Consider the following 10,374-nt stretch of genomic DNA (forward strand, 5'->3'; position numbering starts at 1 on the left):
AAAGAAGAAAAAAAAAAAGCTTTTGTCCAGCTAACACAGCCCTTTGGGCAGCAAAAATTTAAGAAGCTGATGACATTTCTGTGCTGCTTCTTGTTTTGATCCTGTTAGCAAGAGGACATGAGATGATACCTTGTTGAGGGTGTTGGCTGAAGGTCACAAACCCAAGGACTGAGCTGTAAAAGTGCTGGGGAAATGCAGCCTTGATATACAGGGAAAGGTGCTCAAAGGGATGGCGTATGGCCAGAAGAGCACCTCAGCGTGCCCGAGAGCAACAGTGCTGTCTGAGAGGTGGAGGAAGAGGCTCAGTGGGTGCACTAGTGGTTGCTACCACTCTGCAAGCTAGGAATCCTCTAAGGAAGAAATTGAGGAGGAACCTGGAGGTGAAAAAGGAGAGCATCCCCCATCATTATGATCAGTGAGGTGCACACGTCTGTGTGTGAGAGCAGGCAGTGCTGGAGGGATGAGCAGCACCCAGCGCTGTGCTCAGCTTGGCATGCCAAGTCCAAGAAAAACAGTGTGCTTTGCCACCAAGGAAGCGACAACTAAATTTGTCTCCTGCAAAAACCTGGAGCAGGATCCCTGCAAGGGGAAGCTGATTCGTCACGGTTCAGAAGATCATTCAAAATGCATGAAATTTGCGTGGAATTTCCTTAATCTGCCTTTACAGGAAAATTCCTTCCCCACTTCCTGAGGGCAAGCCTATATTGTTGAAGGGAGCATTCCTGAACTGAGGGATATCATTTATTATAAAAGATCACGGGTCAAAGTATCTTAACCCAGATCAAGGGCAAGGTCCGTGGAGAACGCCTGGAGCCTTTTGCAGTGGCTCACAATAAAGGAGCAATTACAGAGCAAGCGGGCCCATGTAGGGGCTGCAGGCAGCAAGCACATCTCCGTGGGTTGTGCATCACATAAGGGGAGACGTTTCTGTAGGTTCAAGCTCTTCAAGTGGGTGACTGGTGCTAGCAGGCTAATGATGCCTTTCCAAAGTGAAATCCAAGTTGCTTAACACTCCCTGTGTTTTTCTTAGCAGTTTAACCTCGATATCTTTCCTGGGATTAGAGAGTGATGAAAGGTTGAATTATTTGTCTCTGAACTCCCACCATGAGCGGTCTGACTGCATCTGTTGAAGTTCCCAGTTTCTCAATATTGGTGTGGCATGTGATGCTTCAAGGGTGTTAGGCTCTAAGATTGTATCGCTGTAAACTACTGTTACTCATGTGGGATGCAATTTGCTGGGATGTAAGAGACGGCACTTCCAGAATAGGCAAGTAGGGAATCCCATGTGATTATGAACAGTTAAAGATTAAGAATTTTACATACGCGTGCATTTCTGTGGAAGCTTTGTTTTAAGCAGTTTGCAAACATTCTTATAGTTGCTGCAAGATTTTTGTAAAACTGACAGCAGTTTTTCTCTCCATTTTGCTGCTGGGCAAACTGAGGCATTGCAAAGGAAATCTGTCTGAGCTTAATTAAATACACATCTCTGTCTCCAGAGCTGGGCTGTAACTGCAGCCCTGGAGCATGAGGAGCAGAGCAGGGGAGTGGAGGCTGAGGGAGAAGGCAAGTGTGGGGGCTGCTCCCACTGCCAGGCTCTGCTGGGAGGCATTCGAAACTCTCCGCGTCATTACGGCTTATCATTGCCACAGACAGTGATTGGAAAAGGCTTTTTGCAAGGCTGAACTGTGAGCAATAAAACTTGCATTCTGATACATGCGTAGTGCACTTAGCTAATAAAAATAGCCTTGGTGTCAAAAGGTTTCACTAAATGTGGCTAAAGATATTAGCAGCACAGCACTTGCCTTTCACTTCGTAGACCAAAGATTAGGTGAGGTGCTAAAAATGAGCTTCTTGTTTCCACTTCTGTTTCCATTGGGAGCTGAAATTGCAAAACTTTACTTAGGAGTCATCCAAACTTTCCCAGAGCAGGTCAGCACTGTGCTCCTCTCCCTGCCCAGCAGCCCAGGGATGATCCCGGATACGTGGGACAGGGCTTAGATCTTGGTGCAGACAGCAGAGCAACCCATATAGTCATGGGAGGACAGCTGGAGTGTGGGTGATGTACCCAGTGTGGATGGATGTGGATGGATGGAGACCTTGCCCTGCAGGACCAGGGCCGGGACATTTGCATGGCATCACTGAGAAGTTTAGACTGCAAAAAGAGTGGGATAATTGCATGGGATGGAAGCAAGGGTGCACAGCATTGCTTTTGTGAATTGAAGGCTGTTGTTCATAAGCCCAGATCTGCCATCCAGCACCATCTAGAGTGCCATTAATCCCATGGAAATGTTTGCAAAGTATAGTATTACCAGACATAAGTGTAGGAAAACTGGACTTACAGTTAATGAATTGAGTTACCTGGGATCAGATGCTGATTAAAAATAAAAAAAGAAATTCTGTGTACTTGAAGGTGAATGTTGATTTGACAGCAGAGCAGTTAATGTCCTTTATTTGCTCAAGTATTAACAGATTTCTGTTACATGATCACATAGGTATTTGAGTTGAGGAAACTGTGCTAACCAAGCTGCCTGCATTTCCCAGCCATATGTCAGCCTATGGTGTCTGCCAGCAGAGAGCCTGCTCAGGGTGCCTGTGGATTTGGGTTGTATTGCAGAGGTCCCTGCTTGGTGCATGGTGGCTAGGAGCTGTGGTCCCAGCACTTTAATAATGATGATAATAAGCCCTTCCATGCACTGATAAAGCTGTGTTTGACAGTTCTTGGGGACTATGGACGTGGCATGCGTTGATAGTAGATGAGAGAATGACAAAGGGAAATAAGACAAGAACATGCCTTGAAAAACAGTGAAAACCCAATAATTTAGAAAATTGTGGCCACAAACTTGTTTGCTGACCAACTGAAAATCTCACAGGAATGTGTGTGAATAATTAAGCATAGCAACAGCAATTTGTAGCCATTATAGTTCCATAAATAATTTAGAAAGTTCTCTACAAAACTCTTATCTCCCCTTCCTTGACATCATGGCTTCCCCAGTCCAATTTCTTCCTCTTCTTCTCCGCCGTCTTTTTCTAAACGCATACTGCAGGATATGTTCTGCTGGCTGATTTCTGGAGAAATGTGGCAGGATGCTGGAAACCGACCAGTGTGATTCCACACACTGTCATCTTCATCAGCACTATGCTGACATGGATTCTATCTGGTGCTTCTCTTCCCTTCTTCCTCAGAAGCCCCGGTGAGGTTTCATGTTGGTGTATGCAGTTCCGAAGGAACAACGTCACTCCTTGCAAAATGGGATTTGTTTGTGTTCCTCATCCATTATGCAGATCTCTTCTCCTCTTAAGACATATTTACCCATAGATGAATAGCTGTGAAAGGTTTGGTAATTTGAAAATGCTCACTTTTGCGTTCAGAGGCACGTGTCACTGGCCCTTTGTGAAGATGTGGGTGCCCATGCCCCAGGGACATGTCCAGTGCTCTACTGACACCTGTCTTGTCAGGATGGGCAAATGAACCTGGACCTCCCCAAGAAAGTAAGGACTGTCACTTCCTCACCTGTCAGTGCAGCCTCAGTCACAAGTAGTAAAAAATTCACCTCTAATTTCCAGAAGGATATGAGGAAAATGTAATGAGAGTGCTACAGGCTCAGAAGACAAGCACTCACGTAGCCTGGATTTGAGCTATCAAGCAGCTGGAGGCAAATGCCAGTTGATCAGAACTGCTCCGTAAACAGGAATCATTCTATAATCTCTTGTCTCACGGATCACATCCAGATGACAGCCCAGGAAGCCTGCTAGCAGCTGCCAACCGCTCCACATCAGGCAGGTTGCACACACAAGGGGAGCCCTCAGCAGGGCAACAGCAATGAGTCACTGGAAAGCAGAAGACCTGCATGGGATTTTCTCGTGGGAAAAACCTAGATCTGCCATCACCAAGGATGAAAATCTGGATTCCTTTGTGAAAATATCACACATGATAAAAGCAAGGCGCACAAAGAGGGTGCATATACCCACAGCACTCTGGATTGGCATGTTGCAGTCTGAGCTGTGCAGAGTAGGACATAGGGAAGGTAATTTACAGAAATAACCAGAGTCAAACAAATACCAGAGTCAGGAGAGAAACTGCAAGAATTACAGCTGATACTTCAAAGTGAAGTGCTTGTACTAAGAGCCTGATAACAGTCTCTGTTTCAGAGTTAGAAGCACGTTGTCAGTGAAGCAGTGTGTTTTGATCTGCCTGTACTGTATTTATGAAGAACTCAATCTGCGCAGTCATGCCTTTGCCCTACTGCAGGGGCCCAGCAAAATGGATCTGCATCTCCACCTGCCCCCATTTTGAATTTGTCAAACAAGTACACAAGTGGTTGTGCTCTTCCCATCCTGAAATGGACCCAAAGCAGTGGATGAAAGCAAATCCCAGGATCTTTCTCACGCCTCTCGTACCAGGCTGGAAACTTTGCTTGTGGCCTCTATGGCTATTGCTTCGTTGCTGTTGGTATTTTATGCCAGAATAAGACTAAAAATCAGAGAAAAATCCAACACAGTGCCATATCCATTATATGTCATAGAATCGTAGAATCACCAAGGTTGGAAAAGACCAAAAGATCATCTCGTCCAACCAAGCAGTGGCTCTACAACTCAAAACTAGTGCTAATATTGCTTCAGCAATGTAGCAGTGACAGTGAATCACTAAATAAAATCAGAAATGGTATCTGCAGCCTTTTGCCATTGGAGGCTTCCCCTACTGCAGCTCTCCCAGGTGAGCTTGAAGTCAGGCTCTGATCTGAGGGGGAAACATCTCCTGTTCAGTGAAGGCAAGTGCTGCACAATCTGCAAACCTGGGTTGTTGAACGTGGTCTTTTAAAATGGGGAACCTGTTGTCAGTACTAGATTAGCCGCAAATTAATAAAACCATCCTGATTTACACAAAAAATGAGGTTGCGGGGACCTGTTTCAGAGTCCCTTATGTCATTAAAAATAATCCTGCTGCCACAAAGCTCTTTTGATTGGAGCCACGTTTTGAAGTCATTTGTTTTTGTGCATCCTTTAAAATCAGACAGGTTTGAATAAGAAAGCGTCTCCAAAGTTGCTACCAATCTACCCAGGAAAATGGTAATCATTTGCTTCTGAATTTTAGAGGGAACTGTGGTAATCATAGACTCATTAAGGTTGGAAAAGACTGCTAAGATCATCTACTCCATCCATCAGCCCATCCCCATCTTGCCCCTGACTGTGTTCCTCACTACCACATCTCCACCGTTCTTGAACCCCTCCACTGATGGTGACCCCACCACCTCCCTGGGCAGCCTATGCCAATAATCATTATGTTGTCTCCCAGAAGATGTCTTTTGAGTTATTGTAGCTTAAGCCTGTGGTAAACTTCAGTCCCCCAGAATGTCACTTTTAACCTAAAAGAAAGGGCTTTGCACGGGCTGTATGTCATATGATGCAGAGCGCGTAAATGAAATGGTCTGTGTTCTGTGTTTTGGTCTGGCCAAAGTAATCTGCTTCCCTTCCCAAAGTTATGGGATGGATTGACTGACTGAATTAATATGGGGAGTGATACAGGATATTTGAACTCTTGTCAGTTTTTTGATTCTGCTTTTTCCCAGCAGTAAAATGGATTTGTTCTGAAACCTGGAAAAGAAAGAAATAAATTTGGCAGATGTAGCCAGTTTATGATTTATTCTGAATTTGCAGCCTGATCCAAATGCCACTGAAGTCTGCAGAAATCATTTGGGGGATTTCAAAAGGAATCTCATCAGGCTCTTGATTAATATGCCGGGGAGCAGGGGTGTGCATGGTGGGGGCCAAGGGAGACTTGCAGAGCTCATCCTCTTTTTCTTTAGGGTTTGCATTCTCTCACTGCACATCCTTTCATGCAAGCCTCTTGCTACTCCCTGAACCATCTGTATGTGGATTAATAGGTAATAGCAGAGGCACTGGGGAAAGCTGGAGCCAAGTTCAATTTTATTGCCTCAAAGTGATGCGACGAGGGACTGTGCTGCTGGCACGGGGCTGTGGGAACACACGAGGTCGGGACCAGGGCTGCTGCCCATGCCAGCACCTCATGCCTCAGCCCTTCAAACACGTGCTGTGCTCTGGTGTCTCCCTCCAGATTAAGGGCACTTGAGATCTCAGCATCACGAGGCAGTGTAAGTGTGTGATCAAGCTGATTAACCTTGAAACAGCAATAAGTGCAGAATTTTAGCATGTGGCATCTTTTAACTTCACACATATATGCGTTGTTTTCTAGACTGGAAGATTTCCAGATTTTTCTAGGATGGGAAAGGCCACTGAGTTATGTATAAAACCAAAACAGGCCTTGCATCTTGATTTATTCCTAATCTTATTGCTGTGTGACAGGATCGGTTATCTCTCACAGGGTGGTATTAATTAAGGTTTACAAAACATTTTGCAATTCTTGGGAAAAAATGCATCACAGAGCTCTGCTATTACTTGAGCTATTTATTACGTGGCAGCCGATACTGCCTGTAAATGTCTGTGATCGTGTTTCATTGTAAATCGTGAACTTCCAAACTCCTTTGGAAAAACTGGTCTTCAAAAATCTTATTTTTCTTTCCCCCTCCCCCTTTAAGTGGGAGGGAATCGCAGATGATCTTTCACATGGTTCTTCCAACACCCAGTCATTCATCAGCAGAGACTTAAAGATAATAAACTTTTTGTTTCAGGCAATTACTTAATCTCGACAAACTCCTGTGTTAAGCAGGGCTATTAACTGAGCAGGCCATAAATCAGCATGCTGCCAGGTGGGTGAGTCTCCTGAACTGCAATCACTCTTCAGGACCTTCCAGAGACCCCTTCCGTCTTAAGCACCCTCATTACACAACCAGCATGCTAACAACCCGCACTTTGCATGAGCTGCCCAGAGAATCCACTGCAAGCTGCACTGGGACCATTTTTAACTCCAGTTGGAACATCTTCAGACCGAGGCAGGATGATACATGGCGGTTATTAGCCTGCACCCAAACCACAGCTGGGTGAAACAGATAACTTTCTCACCCCCTGCTCTTCAGCCCTTGTGCTTGGCTGCGAGCAGAGTGCTGCTGCAAAAGCCTCTTCGTGTGCTGTCTTCTCTGTCTTTATGCGCTAGGACTGCTTTGGGGACTGATGTCAGTGAGCGTGGAACCTCCCCAAATTCCTTTTTGTAGGCCACCAAGATGCTGAACACCTGGGTGTAAGTGCAAGCAAAATACCCAGCTCGGTTTTGTCATGTCTCTAGCAGAAAGCAGACTTACTTCTTTGCTTTCATTTCCAGAAAGTACTTTGGTTACAGTGCACAGCAGTCTTTATATTGGGTTTTTCCAGACTTGATTTGTTCGATTTTACAAATGGTATTAACAGACCTTTCGTATGGAGGGGAAATTTTTCAAGCTATTGCCTATAGGAACAGTTTGATTTCGGTTTGTCTTAGTGCCTAGAGGAGCATATGCATAAAGAAAGCAAACTTACTTCTGTGGTTTGGCTTGGAGAGGCTAGAAATGCCAGCTCTGAGTTTGAAGCACAGCTTGCTCCTGAAAGACCAAGGAGGGCTTTGTTGTAGGATGGTGCTGGGTGTCCCTGCAATGGCAGTGGGCAGCCCTGCAGTGGCAGGGACCGTGCTGGTAGGTCTGTGCCCAGGGCAGGCTGGCGTGCCCGCTCTTGTTGGCACAGCACCTGTGCTTGCACAGCATTTAAGCATGTGCCTGGGAGTTCTTCTCTAAGGCTGCTTTCCAGATCCTGCAAGTTGTGCCGGCTGCTTGTGCCAACAGCTCCTGGTGCACTGTCGCACCTGGGCAAATCCATCCGTTCTGATGGATGTGGAGATGTACAGCGTGCACATACTGCAGTGGGCACAGACTGCAGCACAGGGGGTTCTATCTGAACATTAGGATAAACTTCTGTGCTGTGTGAGTGGTTAAGCAATAGCACAAGTTGCCCACAGAGGCTGTGGAGTCTCCTTGGAGAGTTTCAGAATGTGGGCCTGGGCAACCTGCTTGTGGTAGCCCTGTTTGAGTAGTGGCTGGACCTGACAGCTTCCGAAAGTCCCTTCCAACCTCAACCTTTCTGTGATTCTATGATTTAGTTTCAGCTCAGCTTTACCGTACACATCTTTTGGCCAACCCTGGAAGCACTTGAGGTCTGTGCCGTGAGCATGGAGCTCACTCAGCTGACCACCAGCCTTCAGGAAGGGCACACTGTGTTTCAGCTGCATGGCTACACAAAAGCAGCCTGTCCAACGTAGCAGTGGCTTGATGTAGGCATGGGTGGCCAAGGGAAGTCAAGACAGCTGCTTTCAGCAGTAGTGGGGCTGGAAGTGGTGGCTGGACTGCAACCTATGTGCCTTCTTTGCTCATTTTTGCACCAGCATCTCCAGGTAAACTGGTTCAGGGAGTCGATCCAGCCAAAAACCCATGCAATACAATTTCAGGTGGTTAGTTTTCACCTGGATGATCTCCCTGAGCTGGCTGGGTGTGGGATTGCCATTGCCACCTCCAGGCAGGGGTGTGAGTACGTGGCTGGGGGTGAGACAAACTCCATCTCTGTACTAAAGGCATCCCCCTCAGTTATCCTGCTAATAGGGATTCAATTGGGATGACACTCTTGAGTAAGCTTCAATTTGCATGAGGGGAAGGTCCAGACAGGGCTCCACTAGACTTACTGTCAGATATGAAGTGTAATTCAGAGAACGTTCTCCTTCCTTTTCCATTTACCATTTTTGCTCTCTGGTTCTCATGGAATTGTGCTTGACAACAGTCTGAGGCTGTTGAACCACTCCATCCTTATTCATGTTGCCTGTGGAGATTCTGGACTTGGATGCAACCAAGGTGTGCAATGGTGTGTCTTCTGGAGCTACTGCTCCTTCTGGTTACTAATGCTAGATAGTGCTTGCTCCGTAACACCTCCATCTAAATGGCAAATCACAACCTATCTTCATATATGGATGATCAGAAGCAGTGCACTTTTGAGAGCTGAGGAAAAAAGAAGGTTTTGCTTGGATGCAAAGTCAAGCCCAGAGCAGTTGAGCTGTACAAAGCAGCACAGCTGCCTCCACAAAACACATTAAGGGATGTGATTCCTGCTGTGATGTGAGCCTTAATGTAAAGATACAGTGAAAGAGTTTGCCACTCATTGGCCCGATCCCAGGGCACTCAGTGGCAAACTCCATTGGTCCATCTTTTTTGGAAATAGCCACATCAAATGGAGGCCCAGGTAGTCATTAGGATGCTTCTGGCTTCTACGGGGGCAGGATGACAACAACATGGAGAAAACTTCTCCCTAAACTCATAGGCACGCTTTCTCCCCTAGACATATGTTTTTGAGGGATCTAAGTGTTTGTATAGATGCTCCTGAGGTGCTGATTTTTCCCCTGCAGTGGGCACACAGGCCATCCCCATGCAGGCTGGCACAGTTGAGCTACCAGCTGCTCAGCCCCTGCGCCCCGGGTGCCTTCCTGCCTGCTGGAGTCGGGTTTTGTTCTTCTCCCATTCTCTCACAGCAGCTGCTGGAGAACAAGCCCCAAGGACCCATCTGGCCCTCTGAGCTTCCCGGGCCACGTGCTTTCTCGACAAAGCAGTGGTGGTTGTGCTGTAATACAAGAGTTACATTATAAAACTGCGACTTGCTAGCAAAGCAAACTGCTTTTATTCGCTGGTACTGCCTTTCTCCCTTTAGAATTGCAGCCACGGCAGCTCCACAATGTAGCCTCAGATCAAGTCAGTCTAGAGGGCTGCTTTTTTCTTTCTCTTTTTTCTTTCTTTCTTTTTTTTTTTTTCTTTTCTCCTCCTCTGCTTTCTGGAGGAGTTGGCACAGCCTGGTGTTATTAGGACATAAGCCAGCTTGTTCTAGTGGAATTTCCTGTTTGATTTTAATTTCCCCCTCATTTTTTTTCTCCCCTCAAAGTGAGGCAGAAAAACTTTTTAATTGCACTGCCGTAGGTTGGCCTTTCGGGATATTATTATTCTTATTAAGTACTTCCTGTTGGGATGCGGCACATGAGAAGTACCCAGGATCTCAGTGCAGTCAGGGCTTGCGGCCGCCTTGTTTGTTAATAACCGTCAGATTGGCAGCATCCTCAGGATACATCTTGGCATGACAGCTGGGCAATTAAGTGATTTTCAAGACTCTCAACATTTGCAGCTCAAGACCTGTGGAATTAATAAGCCGCATTAAGCCTTCTCGGTTTTGTTTTCTGCTGTTCAGTAGCTGCAGCTCCTCATTCATCTAACAGAAAGCCAGCCTCAGTGGGAAACACTCTGGAAATCAGCGTGGAGGTAGAAACGTGCTGTCACACTGCCGACTGCATTTTGTCCCAGAGAAGAATCCAAATTCTTTTTAGCAGAAAAAGTCTTATAAAATGTTTTGAAAGTGAAAATTCTCAGCAGTCAATTACAGAAGCTTCAATAGGATGAGAAGGAG

Source organism: Meleagris gallopavo, chromosome 7 (genome assembly GCF_000146605.3).
Source record: "Meleagris gallopavo isolate NT-WF06-2002-E0010 breed Aviagen turkey brand Nicholas breeding stock chromosome 7, Turkey_5.1, whole genome shotgun sequence".
Classification (NCBI taxonomy): Eukaryota; Metazoa; Chordata; class Aves; order Galliformes; family Phasianidae; genus Meleagris; species Meleagris gallopavo.